Source organism: Oncorhynchus nerka, linkage group LG3, assembly GCF_034236695.1.
Source record: "Oncorhynchus nerka isolate Pitt River linkage group LG3, Oner_Uvic_2.0, whole genome shotgun sequence".
Taxonomy (NCBI): domain Eukaryota; kingdom Metazoa; phylum Chordata; class Actinopteri; order Salmoniformes; family Salmonidae; genus Oncorhynchus; species Oncorhynchus nerka.
In genome coordinates, this window is record NC_088398.1 from 83,844,242 (window position 1) to 83,864,758 (window position 20,517).

Here is a 20,517-nt window from a genome sequence, read left to right on the forward strand (position 1 = left end):
GGCGTATCAATACACCCAGTCACTACAGAGATACAGGCGTATCAATACACCCAGTCACTACAGAGATACAGGCGTCACTACAATACAGGCGTCAATACAGTCACTACACCCAGTCACTACAGATACAGGCGTATCAATACACCCAGTCACTACAGAGATACAGGCGTATCAATACACCCAGTCACTACAGAGATACAGGCGTCCAATCCTAACTCAGTGGCGTATCAATACACCCAGTCACTACAGAGATACAGGCGTATCAATCCTAACTCAGTGTATCAATACACCCAGTCACTACAGAGATACAGGCGTATCAATACACCCAGTCACTACAGAATACAGATACACCCAGGAGATGTATCAATACACCCAGTCACTACAGAGATACAGGCGTATCAATACACCCAGTCACTACAGTGTATCAATACACCCAGTCACTACAGAGATACAGGCGTATCAATACACCCAGTCACTACAAAGATACAGCTGTTCTTCCTAACTCAGTGTATCAATACACCCAGTCACTACAGAGATACAGGCGTATCAATACACCCAGTCACTACAGAGATACAGGCGTATCAATACACCCAGTCACTACAGAGATACAGGCGTATCAATACACCCAGTCACTACAGAGATACAGGCGTATCTTCACTAGAGATACAGTGTATCAATACACCCAGTCACTACAGAGATACAGGCGTATCAATACACCCAGTCACTACAGAGATACAGGCGTATCAATACACCCAGTCACTACAGAGATACAGGCGTATCAATTCCTAGGTGTATCAATACACCCAGTCACTACAGAGATACAGGCGTGTCAATACACCCAGTCACTACAGAGATACAGGCGTATCAATACACCCAGTCACTACAGAGATACAGGCGTATCAATACACCCAGTCACTACAGAGATACAGGCGTATCAATACACCCAGTCACTACAGAGATACAGGCAGAGATACAGTGTATCAATACACCCAGTCACTACAGAGATCACACCCAGTCACTACAGAGATACAGGCGTATCAATACACCCAGTCACTACAGAGATACAGGCGTATCAATACACCCAGTCACTACAGAGATACAGGCGTATCAATACACCCAGTCACTACAGAGATACAGGCGTATCAATACACCCAGTCACTACAGAGATACAGGCGTATCAATACACCCAGTCACTACAGAGATACAGGCGTCCTTCCTAACTCAGTGTATCAATACACCCAGTCACTACAGAGATACAGGCGTATCAATACACCCAGTCACTACAGAGATACAGGCGTATCAATACACCCAGTCACTACAGAGATACAGGCGTCATCAATCACTACCAGTGTAGTCACTACAGAGATACAGGCGTATCAATACACCCAGTCACTACAGAGATACAGGCGTATCAATTCACTACAGAGATCAGTGTATCAATACACCCAGTCACTACAGAGATACAGGCGTCCTTCCCCAGTCACTCAGTGTATCAATACACCCAGTCACTACAGAGTCACTACAGATACAGGCGTCCTTACTAACTCAGTGTATCAATACACCCAGTCACTACAGAGATACAGGCGTATCAATACACCCAGTCACTACAGAGATACAGGCGTCAATACACCCAGTCACTACAGAGTATCAATACACCCAGTCACTACAGAGATACAGGCGTATCAATACACCCAGTCACTACACCCAGTCACTACAGAGATACAGGCGTATCAATACACCCAGTCACTACAGAGATACAGGCGTCACTCAATACACCCAGTCACTACAGAGATACAGGCGTCAATTCCCAGTCACTACAGAGATCAGTGTATCAATACACCCAGTCACTACAGAGATACAGGCGTATCAGGCGTATCAATACACCCAGTCACTACAGAGATACAGGCGTATCAATACACCCAGTCACTACAGAGATACAGGCCAGTCACTACAGAGATACAGTATCAATACACCCAGTCACTACAGATACAGGCGTATCAATACACCCAGTCACTACAGAGATACAGGCGTATCAATACACCCAGTCACTACAGAGATACAGGCGTATCAATACACCCAGTCACTACAGAGATACAGGCGTATCAATACACCCAGTCACTACAGAGATACAGGCGTATCACAGAGTCACTACAGATACAGGCGTATCAATACACCCAGTCACTACAGAGATACAGGCGTATCAATACACCCAGTCACTACAGAGATACAGGCGTATCAATACACCCAGTCACTACAGAGATACAGGCAATACACCCAGTATCAATACACCCAGTCACTACAGAGATACAGGCGTATCAATACACCCAGTCACTACAGAGATACACCCAGGCGTATCAATACACCCAGTCACTACAGAGATACAGGCGTATCAATACACCCAGTCACTACAGAGATACAGGCGTCCTTCCTAATCAATACACCCAGTCACTACAGAGATACAGGCGTATCAATACACCCAGTCACTACAGAGATACAGGCGTATCAATACACCCAGTCACTACAGAGATACAGGCGTATCAATACACCCAGTCACTACAGAGATACAGGCGTATCAATCAATACCCAGTCACTACAGAGATACAGGCGTATCAATCAATCACTACCCAGTCACTACAGAGATACAGGCGTATCAATACACCCAGTCACTACAGAGATACAGGCGTATCAATACACCCAGTCACTACAGAGATACAGGCGTATCAATACACCCAGTCACTACAGAGATACAGGTCACTACAGTATCAATACACCCAGTCACTACAGAGATACAGGTATCGTCATCAATACACCCAGTCACTACAGAGATACAGGTCCTTCCTAACTCAGTGTATCAATACACCCAGTCACTACAGAGATACAGGCGTCACACCCAGTCACTACAGAGATACAGGCGTATCAATACACCCAGTCACTACAGAGATACAGGCGTATCAATACACCCAGTCACTACAGAGATACAGGCGTATCAATACACCCAGTCACTACAGAGATACAGGCGTATCAATACACCCAGTCACTACAGAGATACAGGCGTATCAATACACCCAGTCACTACAGAGATACAGGCGTATCAATACACCCAGTCACTACAGAGATACAGGCGTATCAATACACCCAGTCACTACAGAGATACAGGCGTGTATCAATACACCCAGTCACTACAGAGATACAGGCGTATCAATACACCCAGTCACTACAGAGATACAGGCGTATCAATACACCCAGTCACTACAGAGATACAGGCGTATCAATACACCCAGTCACTACAGAGATACAGGCGTCCTTCACTATCAGAGATACACCCAGTCACTACAGAGATACAGGCGTATCAATACACCCAGTCACTACAAAGATACAGGCCTTTCAATACACCCAGTCACTACAGAGATACAGACGTATCAATACACCCAGTCACTACAGAGATACAGACGTATCAATACACCCAGTCACTACAGAGATACAGACGTATCAATACACCCAGTCACTACAAAGATACAGTGTATCAATACACCCAGTCACTACAGAGATACAGGCGTATCAATACACCCAGTCACTACAGAGATACAGGCGTATCAATACACCCAGTCACTACAGAGATACAGGCGTATCAATACACCCAGTCACTACAGAGATACAGGCGTATCAATACACCCAGTCACTACAGAGATACAGGCACCCAGTCACTCAATACACCCAGTCACTACAGAGATACAGGCGTATCAATACACCCAGTCACTACAGAGATACAGGCGTATCAATACACCCAGTCACTACAGAGATACAGGCGTATCAATACACCCAGTCACTACAGAGATACAGACGTATCAATACCACCAGTCACTACAGAGATACAGGCGTATCAATACACCCAGTCACTACAGAGATACAGGCGTATCAATACACCCAGTCACTACAGAGATACAGGCGTATCAATACACCCAGTCACTACAGAGATACAGGCGTATCAATACACCCAGTCACTACAGAGATACAGGCGTATCAATACACCCAGTCACTACAGAGATACAGGCGTATCAATACACCCAGTCACTACAGAGATACAGGCGTCCTTCAATACACCCAGTCACTACAGAGATACAGGCGTATCAATACACCCAGTAACTACAGAGATACAGGCGTATAAATACACCCAGTCACTACAGAGATACAGGCGTATCAATACACCCAGTCACTACAAGATACAGGCGTATCAATACCCAGTCACTACAGAGATACAGGCGTATCACTACAGAGATACAGGCCAATACAGTCACTACAGAGATACAGGTCCGTATCAATACACCCAGTCACTACAGATACAGATACAGTGTATCAATACACCCAGTCACTACAGAGATACAGGCGTATCAATACACCCAGTCACTACACTCAGGCGTATCAATACACCCAGTCACTACAGAGATACAGGCGTATCAATACACCCAGTCACTACAGAGATACAGGCGTATCAATACACCCAGTCACTACAGAGATACAGGCGTATCAATACACCCAGTCACTACAGAGATACAGGCGTCAATACACCCAGTCACTACAGAGATACAGGCGTATCAATACACCCAGTCACTACAGAGATACAGGCGTATCAATACACCCAGTCACTACAGAGATACAGGCGTATCAATACACCCAGTCACTACAGAGATACAGGCGTATCAATACACCCAGTCACTACAGAGATACAGGCGTGTATCAATACACCCAGTCACTACAGAGATACAGGCGTATCAATACACCCAGTCACTACAGAGATACAGGCGTATCAATACACCCAGTCACTACAGAGATACAGGCTATCAATACACCCAGTCACTACAGAGATACAGGCGTATCAATACACCCAGTCACTACAGAGATACAGGCGTATCAATACACCCAGTCACTACAGAGATACAGGCGTATCAATACACCCAGTCACTACAGAGACTACAGAGATACGTATCAATACACCCAGTCACTACAGAGATACAGGCGTATCAATACACCCAGTCACTACAGAGATACAGGCGTATCAATACACCCAGTCACTACAGAGATACAGGCGTATCAATACACCCAGTCACTACAGAGATACAGGCAATACACCCAGTCACTCAATAATACACCCAGTCACTACAGAGATACAGGCGTATCAATACACCCAGTCACTACAGAGATACAGGCGTCCTTCCTAACTCAGTGTATCAATACACCCAGTCACTACAGAGATACAGGCGTATCACTACAGAGATATCAATACACCCAGTCACTACAGAGATACAGGCGTTCTTCCTACACCCAGTCACTACAGAGATACAGACGTCAATACACCCAGTCACTACAGAGATACAGGCGTATCAATACACCCAGTCACTACAGAGATCAGGCGTATCTACACTCAGTGCATCAATACACCCAGTCACTACAGAGATACAGGAGATACAGTATCAATCACCCAACTACAGAGATACAGGCATCAATACACCCAGTCACTACAGAGATACAGGCGTTCTTCCTAACTCAGTGAGATACAGGCGTATCAATACACCCAGTCACTACAGAGATACAGGCGTATCAATACACCCAGTCACTACAGAGATACAGGCGTAACAATACACCCAGTCACTACAGTGGCGTATCAATACACCCAGTCACTACAGAGATACAGTCACTACAGAGATACAGGCGTTCAATACACCCAACTACAGTGGCGTATCAATACACCCAGTCACTACAGAGATACAGGCGTCACTCTTCAATACACCCAGTCACTACAGTGGCGTATCAATACACCCAGTCACTACAGAGATACAGGCGTATCAATTCACTACAGAGATACAGGCGTATCAATACACCCAGTCACTACAGAGATACAGGCGTATCAATACACACCAGTCACTAATACAGACTACAGATACAGGCGTATCAATACACCCAGTCACTACAGAGATACAGGCGTATCAATACACCCAGTCACTACAGAGATACAGGCGTATCAATACACCCAGTCACTACAGAGATACAGGCGTATCAATACACCCAGTCACTACAGAGATACAGGCGTATCAATACACCCAGTCACTACAGAGATACAGGCGTATCAATACAGTCACTACAGAGATACAGTCACTACAGAGATACAGGCGTATCAATACACCCAGTCACTACAGAGATACAGGCGTATCAATACACCCAGTCACTACAGAGATACAGGCGTACAATACACCCAGTCACTACAGAGATACAGGCGTATCAATACACCCAGTCACTACAGAGATACAGGCGTATCAATACACCCAGTCACTACAGAGATACAGGCGTATCAATCACCCAGTCACTACAGAGATACAGTGTATCAATACACCCAGTCACTACAGAGATACAGGCGTATCAATACACCCAGTCACTACAGAGATACAGGCGTATAATACACCCAGTCACTACAGAGATACAGGCGTATCAATACACCCAGTCACTACAGAGATACAGGCGTATCAATACACCCAGTCACTACAGAGATACAGGCGTATCAATACACCCAGTCACTACAGAGATACAGGCGTATCAATACACCCAGTCACTACAGAGATACAGGCGTATCAATACACCCAGTCACTACAGAGATACAGGCGTATCAATACACCCAGTCACTACAGAGATACAGGCGTATCAATACACCCAGTCACTACAGAGATACAGGCGTATCAATACACCCAGTCACTACAGAGATACAGGCGTATCAATACACCCAGTCACTACAGAGATACAGGCATCAATACACCCAGTCACTACAGAGATACAGGCGTATCAATACACCCAGTCACTACAGAGATACAGGCGTATCAATACACCCAGTCACTACAGAGATACAGGCGTATCAATACACCCAGTCACTACAGAGATACAGGCGTATCAATACACCCAGTCACTACAGAGATACATATCAATACACCCAGTCACTACAGAGATACACCCAGTCACTACAGAGATACAGGCGTATCAATACACCCAGTCACTACAGAGATACAGGCGTATCAATACACCCAGTCACTACAGAGATACAGGCGTATCAATACACCCAGTCACTACAGAGATACAGACGTATCAATACACCCAGTCACTACAGAGATACAGGCGTATCAATACACCCAGTCACTACAGAGATACAGGCGTATCAATACACCCAGTCACTACAGAGATACAGGCGTATCAATACACCCAGTCACTACAGAGATACAGGCGTATCAATACACCCAGTCACTACAGAGATACAGGCGTATCAATACACCCAGTCACTACAGAGATACAGGCGTATCAATACACCCAGTCACTACAGAGATACAGGCGTATCAATACACCCAGTCACTACAGAGATACAGGCGTATCAATACACACTACAGAGATACAGGCGTACAATACACCCAGTCACTAGTCAATACACCCAGTCACTACAGAGATACAGGCGTATCAATACACCCAGTCACTACAGAGATACAGGCGTATCAATACACCCAGTCACTACAGAGATACAGGCGTATCAATACACCCAGTCACTACAGAGATACAGGTGTATCAATACACCCAGTCACTACAGAGATTCAATACACCCAGTCACTACAGAGATACAGGCGTATCAATACACCCAGTCACTACAGAGATACAGGCGTATCAATACACCCAGTCACTACAGAGATACAGGCGTCACTACATCAATACACCCAGTCACTACAGAGATACAGGCGTATCAATACACCCAGTCACTACAGAGATACAGGCGTATCAATACACCCAGTCACTACAGAGATACAGGCGTATCAATACACCCAGTCACTACAGAGATACAGGCGTATCAATACACCCAGTCACTACAGAGATACAGGCGTCCTTCCAGTCACTCAGTGTATACACCCAGTCACTACAGAGATACAGGCGTATCAATACACCCAGTCACTACAGAGATACAGGCGTATCAATACACCCAGTCACTACAGAGATACAGGCGTAGTCACTACAGAGATACAGGCGTATCAATACACCCAGTCACTACAGAGATACAGGCGTATCAATACACCCAGTCACTACAGAGATACAGGCGTATCAATACACCCAGTCACTACAGAGATACAGGCGTAGTCACTACAGAGATACAGACGTATGTGTCAATACATAGTCACTACAGTCACTACAATAGACTACAGAGATACAGGCGTATCAATACACCCAGTCACTACAGAGATACAGGCGTATCAATACACCCAGTCACTACAGAGATACAGGCGTATCAATACACCCAGTCACTACAGAGATACAGGCGTATCAATACCTTCTGTAATCACTGTAGCTACAAGGTCAGTGTTTGATACAGCCTGTAATCTCCAGTGTAGTGACTACAATCCAGTATTGAAACATCCTGTAATCTCTTAGAGACTTAAAGACTCACAGATGTAATCACTCTTAGAGACTTTCCCAGAAAGACTCACAGATGTAATCACTCTTAGTGACTTACCTAGAAAGACTCATACAATGTAATCGACTAGAGACTGATACCCTGAGAAAGGACTCACAGAAATACTCTTAGCCCTGACTTAAAGACTCACAGAACTCCGTGTGAGACTCTTATCCCAGAAGACTCACAGATGTAATCACTCTAGAAGACTTACCCAGAAAGACTCACAGATGAATACATATTTTTATCTCTTAGTGACTCACAGATGTATATGAATACACTGAGACTTACCCAGAAGACTCAGCAGATGTAATCACTCTGTAGAGACTTTTGAAAGACTCACACACCCAGATGTAATCACTCTGTAGAGACTTAAGACTCACAGATGTAATCACCCCAGTCTGTAGTACTTAAAGACTCACTGATGTAATCACTCTTAGAGACTTACCTTTGTAGACTCACAGATGTAATACTCCTAGAGATTACCCTGTAGACTCACAGGGTGTAATCACTCTGAGACTTAAGACAGGAATACGCTCTTGTATCTCTGAAAGACTCACAAGTGTAATACACTTAGAGACTTAAAGACTCCTGTAATCACTCAAGTGACTACAGGGTGTGATTCTAGAAAGCGCCTGTATTCTGTACAGATGTAAAATACACTTCTTAGGAAGACCCTGTATTTAGTGAAGACTCACAGATACGCCTGTATTACAAAGGGTGTTTGATACACTGAGTTTTGGAAAAGTGTGTATTCTTAAGTACTGGGTGTATTGAAATACGCCCAGTAGATAGTAAAACAGGATTTCGAAATGATTATTGATACAGGCGTCCTATCCTACGTGTAGTATGACTGGCGTCCAACACATTGATACGCCTGTGGGTACTATGTAGTGACAAAATAGCAGGCGGTAGAAATACGTCCTGTATCATCTTAGGCTGTACAACAAATGGGGTATTGATACACCAGAGATAAGCCCTGTAGTGACTAGGTGTATGATACGCTTTCTGAAAATACCCTGTAGCTACAAGGACATTGAATACACTGAGGTCTGAAAGCGCCTGTATCTCTGTAACTGGGTTTTGAACACAATCTTCTGAATATGCATCTGTAGTGACAAGGGGTATTGAATACGCAACACAGTTCAGTATCTTGTAGTGACTGGGTGTAATACAAGTCTGAAAGCCCTGTAGCTGACAAAACTGGGTGTATTGAACACTGGTTCTGAAGGCCCTGTAGCTACTGTCCAGTGACTGGGTATTGACCCATACTTTCAAAGCTCTGTAGCTGACAAGGGTTTATTGAATACTTTCAAGCTTTGTAGTGACACAGGTGTATTGATTAATCTGAAAGCCCTGTAGTGACTGGGTGTATTGAAAGCCCACATGTAATTGTAGCAAAGACTATGGTGTACTTGAACGCCCTGTATTAAAAAATACAAGTGACTGGGTAAAATTCTGAATACCCAGAAAGACATAATTTAATTCTCTAAGAGTGATTACATCTGTGAGTCTTTCTGGGTAAGTCTCTGAGTGATTACATCTGTGAGTCTTTCTGGGTAAGTCTCTAAGAAAGCTCACAGATTACATCTGTGAGTCTTTCTGAGTAAGTCTCTAAGAGTGATTACATCTGTGAGTCTTTCTGGGTAAGTCTCTAAGAGTGATTACATCTGTGAGTCGTTCTGGGTAAGTCTCTAAGAGTGATTACATCTGTGAGTCTTTAAGTCTCTAAGAGTGATTACATCTGTGAGTCTTTAATTCTCTAAGAGTGATTACATCTGTGAGTCTTTCTGGGTAAGTCTCTAAGAGTGATTACATCTGTGAGTCTTTCTGGGTAAGTCTCTAAGAGCGATTACATCTGTGAGTCTTTCTGGGTAAGTCTCTAAGAGCGATTACATCTGTGAGTCTTTCTGGGTAAGTCTCTAAGAGTGATTACATCTGTGAGTCTTTCTGGGAAAGTCTCTAAGAGTGATTACATCTGTGAGTCTTTAAGTCTCTAAGAGCTTTGAATAGCTGGATTGTAGTCACAGATGATTCTTGTTAATATTCTTCAAACTCTGTATCTCTGTAGCTACAAGGGGTTTGAATACTATCTGAAAGCACTGTCGTTTCACAGATCATCTGATTAATTACATCAGACCATCGAAAACCTTGTTGTTACTATGTAACGCTGGCATTCATAACGGTGAATTTGAAATTGCGGAAAACCTTGATCATAGGCCTACTTTAAATGAAGACAAAAATTTATTTTCTACATATACTTGACTATTCTGGATATATTTTGACTGAAAATATATTCCAGAGCAAATGTAGCCTGACATTTGTGAGGAAAAGGGTTTGAAAACAAAATATAAAAAATGTTAAGATGAAGTTTCACCTTATTAATATGCATTCTTAACAGGATTTTACGATTCATATTTTTGTGGTTTGTACTCTACAAAAAAATATAATGCAAGTCATCCCGAGTGGCGCAGCGGTTTGAGAGGAGTCATAACAGACCCTGGTTTGATTCCAGGCCGTGTCACAACTGTCCATGATTGGGAGACCCATAGGGCGGCGCACAATTGGCCGTCCGGGTTTTGTCCTATATTTATATATATATAAGTATTTTGGGATTTTTAATCCCAGCCCCCGTCCAGGAGGCCTTTTGCCATTTGGTAGGCCGTCATTGTAAATAGGAATTTGTTCCTAACTGACTTGACTAGTTAAAAAATAAAAGGTTAAATAAAAATATATCATAATTTGGAAAAATATCTACAAACAGAGATGATATAGGATATCAAAAGAGTAGCATTTCTGATTCTATTTTTTATTTGTATTTTTATTTAACAAGGCAAGTCAGTTAAGAACAGATTATTTTTTACAATGACGGCCTACCAAAAGGCAATAGGCCTCCTGTGGGGACTGGGACTTGGACAATTAAAAAAATTTAAATTTTTTAAATAGAGGACAAAACACACACCACTACATAAAGAGAGACCTAAAACAACAACACAGCAAGGCAGCAACACATGACAACACAGCATGGTAGCAACACAGCATGGTAGCAAAACATGACAACACAGCATGGTAGCAACACAGCATGGTAGCAACACATGACAACACAGCATGGTAGCAACACAGCATGGTAGCAACACATGACAACACAGCATGGTAGCAACACAGCATGGTAGCAACACATGACAAACTAGCATGGTAGCAACACAGCATGGTAGCAACACAGCATGGTAGCAACACAGCATGGTAGCAACACATGACAACACAGCATGGTAGCAACACAGCATGGCAGCAACACATGACAACACAGCATGGTAGCAACACAGCATGGTAGCAACACATGACAACACAGCATGGTAGCAACACAGCATGGTAGCAACACATGACAACACAGCATGGTAGCAACACAGCATGGCAGCAACACATGACAACACAGCATGGTAGCAACACAGCATGGCAGCAACACATGACAACACAGCATGGTAGCAACACAGCATGGTAGCAACACATGACAACACAGCATGGTAGCAACACAGCATGGTAGCAACACATGACAACACAGCATGGTAGCAACACAGCATGGCAGCAACACATGACAACACAGCATGGTAGCAACACAGCATGGCAGCAACACATGACAACACAGCATGGTAGCAACACAGCATGGTAGCAACACATGACAACACAGCATGGTAGCAACACAGCATGGCAGCAACACATGACAACACAGCATGGTAGCAACACAGCATGGCAGCAACACATGACAACACAGCATGGTAGCAACACAGCATGGCAGCAACACATGACAACACAGCATGGTAGCAACACAGCATGGCAGCAACACATGACAACACAGCATGGTAGCAACACAGCATGGTAGCAACACATGACAACACAGCATGGTAGCAACACAGAATGGCAGCAACACATGACAACACAGCATGGTAGCAACACAGCATGGCAGCAACACATGACAACACAGCATGGTAGCAACACAGCATGGTAGCAAAACATGACAACACAGCATGGTAGCAACACAGCATGGTAGCAACACAAGACAACACAGCATGGTAGCAACACATGACAACACAGCATGGTAGCAACACAGCATGGCAGCAACACATGACAACACAGCATGGTAGCAACACAGCATGGTAGCAACACAGCATGGAAGTAACACAGCATGGTAGCAACACAGCATGGTAGCAACACAGCATGGTGGCAACACAGCATGGTAGCAACACATGACAACACAGCATGGTAGCAACACAGCATGGTAGCAACACATGACAACACAGCATGGTAGCAACACAGCATGGCAGCAACACATGACAACACAGCATGGTAGCAACACAGCATGGTAGCAACACAGCATGGTAGCAACACAGCATGGTATGACAACACAGCATGGTAGCAACACAGCATGGTAGCAACACAGCATGGAAGTAACACAGCATGGTAGCAACACAGCATGGTAGCAACACAGCATGGAAGTAACACAGCATGGTAGCAACACAGCATGGTAGCAACACATGACAACACAGCATGGTAGCAACACAGCATGGCAGCAACACATGACAACACAGCATGGTAGCAACACAGCATGGTAGCAACACAGCATGACAACACAGCATGGTAGCAACACAGCATGGCAGCAACACATGACAACACAGCATGGTAGCAACACAGCATGGCAGCAACACATGACAACACAGCATGGTAGCAACACAGCATGGTAGCAACACATGACAACACAGCATGGTAGCAACACAGCATGGCAGCAACACATGACAACACAGCATGGTAGCAACACAGCATGGCAGCAACACATGACAACACAGCATGGTAGCAACACAGCATGGCAGCAACACATGACAACACAGCATGGTAGCAACACAGCATGGCAGCAAGCACATGACAACACAGCATGGTAGCAACACAGCATGGTAGCAACACATGACAACACAGCATGGTAGCAACACAGAATGGCAGCAACACATGACAACACAGCATGGTAGCAACACAGCATGGCAGCAACACATGACAACACAGCATGGTAGCAACACAGCATGGTAGCAAAACATGACAACACAGCATGGTAGCAACACAGCATGGTAGCAACACAAGACAACACAGTATGGTAGCAACACATGACAACACAACATGGTAGCAACACAGCATGGCAGCAACACATGACAACACAGCATGGTAGCAACACAGCATGGTAGCAACACAGCATGGAAGTAACACAGCATGGTAGCAACACAGCATGGTAGCAACACAGCATGGTGGCAACACAGCATGGTAGCAACACATGACAACACAGCATGGTAGCAACACAGCATGGTAGCAACACATGACAACACAGCATGGTAGCAACACAGCATGGCAGCAACACATGACAACACAGCATGGTAGCAACACAGCATGGTAGCAACACAGCATGGTAGCAACACATGACAACAAAGCATGGTAGCAACACAGCATGGTAGCAACACAGCATGGAAGCAACACAGCATGGTAGCAACACAGCATGGTAGCAACACAGCATGGTAGCAACACAGCATGGTAGCAACACAGCATGGTAGCAACACATGACAACACAGCATGGTAGCAACACAGCATGGCAGCAACACATGACAACACAGCATGGTAGCAACACAGCATGGCAGCAACACATGACAACACAGCATGGTAGCAAAACAGCATGGCAGCAACACATGACAACACAGCATGGTAGAAACACATGACAACACAGCATGGTAGCAACACAGCATGGCAGCAACACATGACAACACAGCATGGTAGCAACACAGCATGGCAGCAACACATGACAACACAGCATGGTAGCAACACAGCATGGTAGCAAAACATGACAACACAGCATGGTAGCAACACAGCATGGTAGCAACACAGCATGGTAGCAACACAGCATGGTAGTATCACAGCATGGTGGCAACACAGCATGGTATTAACACAGCATGGTAGCAACACATGACAACACAGCATGGTAGTAACACAGCATGGTAGCAACACAGCATGGTAGCAACACATGACAACACAGCATGGTAGCAACACAGCATGGTAGCAACACATGACAACACAGCATGGTAGCAACACAGCATGGTAGCAACACAGCATGGTAGCAACACAGCATGGAAGTAACACAGCATGGTAGCAACACAGCATGGTAGCAACACAGCATGGTAGCAACACAGCATGGTAGTATCACAGCATGGTAGCAACACAGCATGGTGGCAACACAGCATGGTAGCAACACATGACAACACAGCATGGTAGCATCACAGCATGGTAGCAACACATGACAACACAGCATGGTAGCAACACAGCATGGTAGCAACACAGCATGGTAGCAACACATGACAACACAGCATGGTAGCAACACAGCATGGCAGCAACACATGACAACACAGCATGGTAGCAACACAGCATGGTAGCAACACAGCATGGTAGCAACACAGCATGGTAGTATCACAGCATGGTGGCAACACAGCATGGTAGCAACACAGCATGGTAGTATCACAGCATGGTGGCAACACAGCATGGTATTAACACAGCATGGTAGCAACACATGACAACACAGCATGGTAGTAACACAGCATGGTAGCAACACAGCATGGTAACACAGCATGGTAGCAACACATGACAACACAGCATGGTAGCAACACAGCATGGTAGCAACACATGACAACACAGCATGGTAGCAACACAGCATGGTAATAACACAGCATGGTAGCAACACAGCATGGTAGTAACACAGCATGGTAATAACACAGCATGGTAGCAACACAGCATGGTAGTAACACAGCATGGTAGTAACACAGCATGGTAGTAACACAGCATGGTACAGACATTATTCGGCACAGATAACAGCACAAAGGGAAAGAAGGTCTTTGAATGAAGACTGTCCAATTTCACTGTTATGTAAAAACAGACTCAATCACTCTCGCTGACTGTTGTGGCTGCTTTGAGGCTGCTTCTGTGTTGTTGTAACCACACCTGTAAAGAGAGGTAACCACACCTGTAAAGATAGGTAACCACACCTGTAAAGATAGTTAACCACACCTGTAAAGAGAGGTAACCACACCTGTAAAGATAGGTAACCACACCTGTAAAGAGAGGTAACCACACCTGTAAAGAGAGGTAACCACACCTGTAAAGAGAGGTACCCACACCTGTAAAGAGAGGTAACCACACCTGTAAAGATAGGTAACCACACCTGTAAAGAGAGGTACCCACACCTGTAAAGAGAGGGAACCACACCTGTAAAGAGAGGTAAACACACCTGTAAAGAGAGGTAACCACACCTGTAAAGAGAGGTAACCACACCTGTAAAGAGAGGTAACCACACCTGTAAAGAGAGGTAACCACACCTGTAAAGAGAGGTAACCACACCTGTACAGATAGGTAACCACACCTGTAAAGAGAGGTACCCACACCTGTACAGATAGGTAACCACACCTGTAAAGAGAGGTAACCACACCTGTAAAGAGAGGTAACCACACATGTAAAGAGAGGTACCCACACCTGTAAAGAGAGGACAACCACACCTGTAAAGAGAGGTACCCACACCTGTAAAGAGAGGTACCCACACCTGTAAAGAGAGGACAACCACACCTGTAAAGAGAGGTAACCACACCTGTAAAGAGAGGTAACCACACCTGTAAAGAGACGTAACCACACCTGTAAAGAGAGTGTAACCACACCTGTAAAGAGAGGTAACCACACCTGTAAAGAGAGGTACAACCACACCTGTAAAGAGAGACAACCACACCTGTAAAGCAGGTAACCACACCTGTAAGAGAGTAACCACACCTGTAAAGAGAGGTAACCACACCTGTAAAGAGAGGTAACCACACCTGTAAAGAGAGGTAACCACACCTGTAAAGAGAGGTAACCACACCTGTAAAGCCAGGTAACCACACCTGTAAAGAGAGGTAACCACACCTGTAAAGATAGGTAACCACACCTGTAAAGAGAGGTAACCACACCTGTAAAGAGAGGTAACCACACCTGTAAAGAGAGATAACCACACCTGTAAAGAGAGGTAACCACACCTGTAAAGAGAGGTAACCACACCTGTAAAGAGAGGTAACCACACCTGTAAAGAGAGGTAACCACACCTGTAAAGAGAGGTAACCACACCTGTAAAGAGAGGACAACCACACCTGTAAAGAGAGGTAACCACACCTGTAAAGAGAGGTAACCACACCTGTAAAGAGAGGTAACCACACCTGTAAAGAGAGGTAACCACACCTGTAAAGAGAGGTAAACCACACCTGTAAAGAGAGGTAACCACACCTGTAAAGAGAGATAACCACACCTGTAAAGAGAGGTAACCACACCTGTAAAGAGAGGTAACCACACCTGTAAAGAGAGGTAACCACACCTGTAAAGAGAGGTAACCACACCTGTAAAGAGAGGTAACCACACCTGTAAAATGGTAGAGAGGTAACCACACCTGTAAAGAGAGGTAACCACACCTGTAAAGAGAGGTAACCACACCTGTAAAGAGAGGTAACCACACCTGTAAAGAGAGGTAACCACACCTGTAAAGAGAGGTAACCACACCTGTAAAGAGAGGTAACCACACCTGTAAAGAGAGGTACCCACACCTGTAAAGAGAGGTAACCACACCTGTAAAGAGAGGTAACCACACCTGTAAAGAGAGGTAACCACACCTGTAAAGCCAGGTAACCACACCTGTAAAGAGAGGTAACCACACCTGTAAAGAGAGGTAACCACACCTGTAAAGAGAGGTAACCACACCTGTAAAGAGAGATAACCACACCTGTAAAGAGAGGTAACCACACCTGTAAAGAGAGGTAACCACACCTGTAAAGAGAGGTAACCACACCTGTAAAGAGAGGTAACCACACCTGTAAAGAGAGGTAACCACACCTGTAAAGAGAGGTAACCACACCTGTAAAGAGAGGTCAACACCCACACCTGTAAAGAGAGGTAACCACACCTGTAAAGAGAGGTAACCACACCTGTAAAGAGAGGTAACCACACCTGTAAAGAGAGGTAACCACACCTGTAAAGAGAGGTAACCACACCTGTAAAGAGAGGTAACCACACCTGTAAAGAGAGAGGTAACCACACCTGTAAAGAGAGGTAACCACACCTGTAAGAGAGGTAACCACACCTGTAAAGAGAGGTAACCACACCTGTAAAGAGAGGTAACCACACCTGTAAAGAGAGGTAACCACACCTGTAAAGAGAGGTAACCACACCTGTAAAGAGAGGTAACCACACCTGTAAAGAGAGGTAACCACACCTGTAAAGAGAGGTAACCACACCTGTAAAGAGAGGTAACCACACCTGTAAAGAGAGGTAACCACACCTGTAAAGAGAGGTAACCACACCTGTAAAGAGAGGTAACCACACCTGTAAAGAGAGGTAACCACACCTGTAAAGAGAGGTAACCACACCTGTAAAGAGAGGTAACCACACCTGTAAAGAGAGGTAACCACACCTGTAAAAGAGGAAGTAACAGGTAACCACAACACCTGTAAAGAGAGGTAACCACACCTGTAAAGAGAGGGGTAACCACACCTGTAAAGAGAGGTAACCACACCTGTAAAGAGAGGCAACCACACCTGTAAAGAGAGGTAACCACACCTGTAAAGAGAGGTAACCACACCTGTAAAGAGAGGTAACCACACCTGTAAAGAGAGGTAGCAACCACACCTGTAAGAGAGGTAACCACACCTGTAAAGAGAGGTAACCACACCTGTAAAGAGAGGTAACCACACCTGTAAAGAGAGGTAACCACACCTGTAAAGAGAGGTAACCACACCTGTAAAGAGAGGTAACCACACCTGTAAAGAGAGGTAACCACACCTGTAAAGAGAGGTAACCACACCTGTAAAGAGAGGTAACCACACCTGTAAAGAGAGGTAACCACACCTGTAAAGAGGTAACCACACCTGTAAAGAGAGGTAACCACACCTGTAAAGAGAGGTAACCACACCTGTAAAGAGAGGTAACCACACCTGTAAAGAGAGGTAACCACACCTGTAAAGAGAGGTAACCACACCTGTAAAGAGAGGTAACCACACCTGTAAAGAGAGGTAACCACACCTGTAAAGAGAGTAACCACACCTGTAAAGAGAGGTAACCACACCTGTAAAGAGAGGTAACCACACCTGTAAAGAGAGGTAACCACACCTGTAAAGAGAGGTAACCACACCTGTAAAGAGAGGTAACCACACCTGTAAAGAGAGGTAACCACACCTGTAAAGAGAGGTAACCACACCTGTAAAGAGAGAGTAACCACACCTGTAAAGAGAGGTAACCACACCTGTAAAGAGAGGTAACCACACCTGTAAAGAGAGGTAACCACACCTGTAAAGAGAGGTAACCACACCTGTAAAGAGAGGTAACCACACCTGTAAAGAGAGGTAACCACACCTGTAAAGATGAGGTAACCACACCTGTAAAGAGAGGTAACCACACCTGTAAAGAGAGGTATTACACCTGTAAAGATTACGCACCTCATAAATAGAAAACCAACACACCTGGTCAAAAGCAGTGAACTATATAGGGAATTGGGTTTCATTTGGTGTATTGGCTGGCTGATCCCATTGTCAGATAAGAGAGCACACCATCCGTGCCTTCACCAGCCCCACAGAGACTGCTCTACCTACACAGTGCCTGGCTGCTGAATCAGCCTGTCTGGTACATGTTTTCCTGTTGCTGCGGCCTTGACACACACACACACACACACACACACACACACACACACACGGCAAGAGTACTCCATCTGTCGTTTCAAGGAAAATACTTTTAATGTCATGGACATGGTTACCTCACTGTGATGGACGTGGTTACCTCACTGTGATGGACATGGTGAACTCACTGTGATGGACATGGTTAACTCACTGTGATGGACATGGTTAACTCACTGTGATGGACATGGTTAACTCACTGTGATGGACATGGTTAACTCACTGTGATGGACATGGTTAACTCACTGTGATGGACATGGTTAACTCACTGTGATGGACGTGGTTAACTCACTGTGATGGACATGGTTAACTCACTGTGATGGACATGGTTAACTCACTGTGATGGACATGGTTACCTCACTGTGATGGACATGGTTACCTCACTGTGATGGACGTGGTTACCTCACTGTGAAGGACATGGTTAACTCACTGTGATGGACGTGGTTAACTCACTGTGATGGACATGGTTAACTCACTGTGATGGACATGGTTAACTCACTGTGATGGACATGGTTAACTCACTGTGATGGACATGGTTAACTCACTGTGATGGACATGGTTAACTCACTGTGATGGACGTGGTTAACTCACTGTGATGGACGTGGTTACCTCACTGTGATGGACGTGGTTAACTCACTGTGATGGACATGGTTAACTCACTGTGATGGACATGGTTAACTCACTGTGATGGACATGGTTAACTCACTGTGATGGACATGGTTAACTCACTGTGATGGACGTGGTTAACTCATAACACTGATGGCAAAGATTCTTCTTTATTTTCTATCAATCCATGAAATATAATTGCCTTTCAGTAGTCAGTAGGATTACACCATCCGTAGTCAGTAGGATTATTCCATCCGTAGTCAGTAGGATTAAACCATCAGTAGTCAGTAGGATTATACCATCTGCAGTCAGTAGGATTATACCATCAGTAGTCAGTAGGATTAAACCATCCGTAGTCAGTAGGATAACACCATCTGTAGTCAGTAGGATTATACCATCAGTAGTCAGTAGGATTAAACCATCTGTAGTCAGTAGGATAACACTACCGTAGTCAGTAGGATTACACCATCCGCAGTCAGTAGGATTATACCATCAGTAGTCAGTAGGATTAAACCATCCGTAGTCAGTAGTCAGTAGGATTAAACCATCCGTAGTCAGTAGTCAGTAGGATTAAACCATCCGCAGTCAGTAGGATTACACCATCCGTAGTCAGTAGGATTACACCATCCGTAGTCAGTAGGATTACTCCATCTGCAGTCAGTAGGATTATACCATCAGTAGTCAGTAGGATTAAAC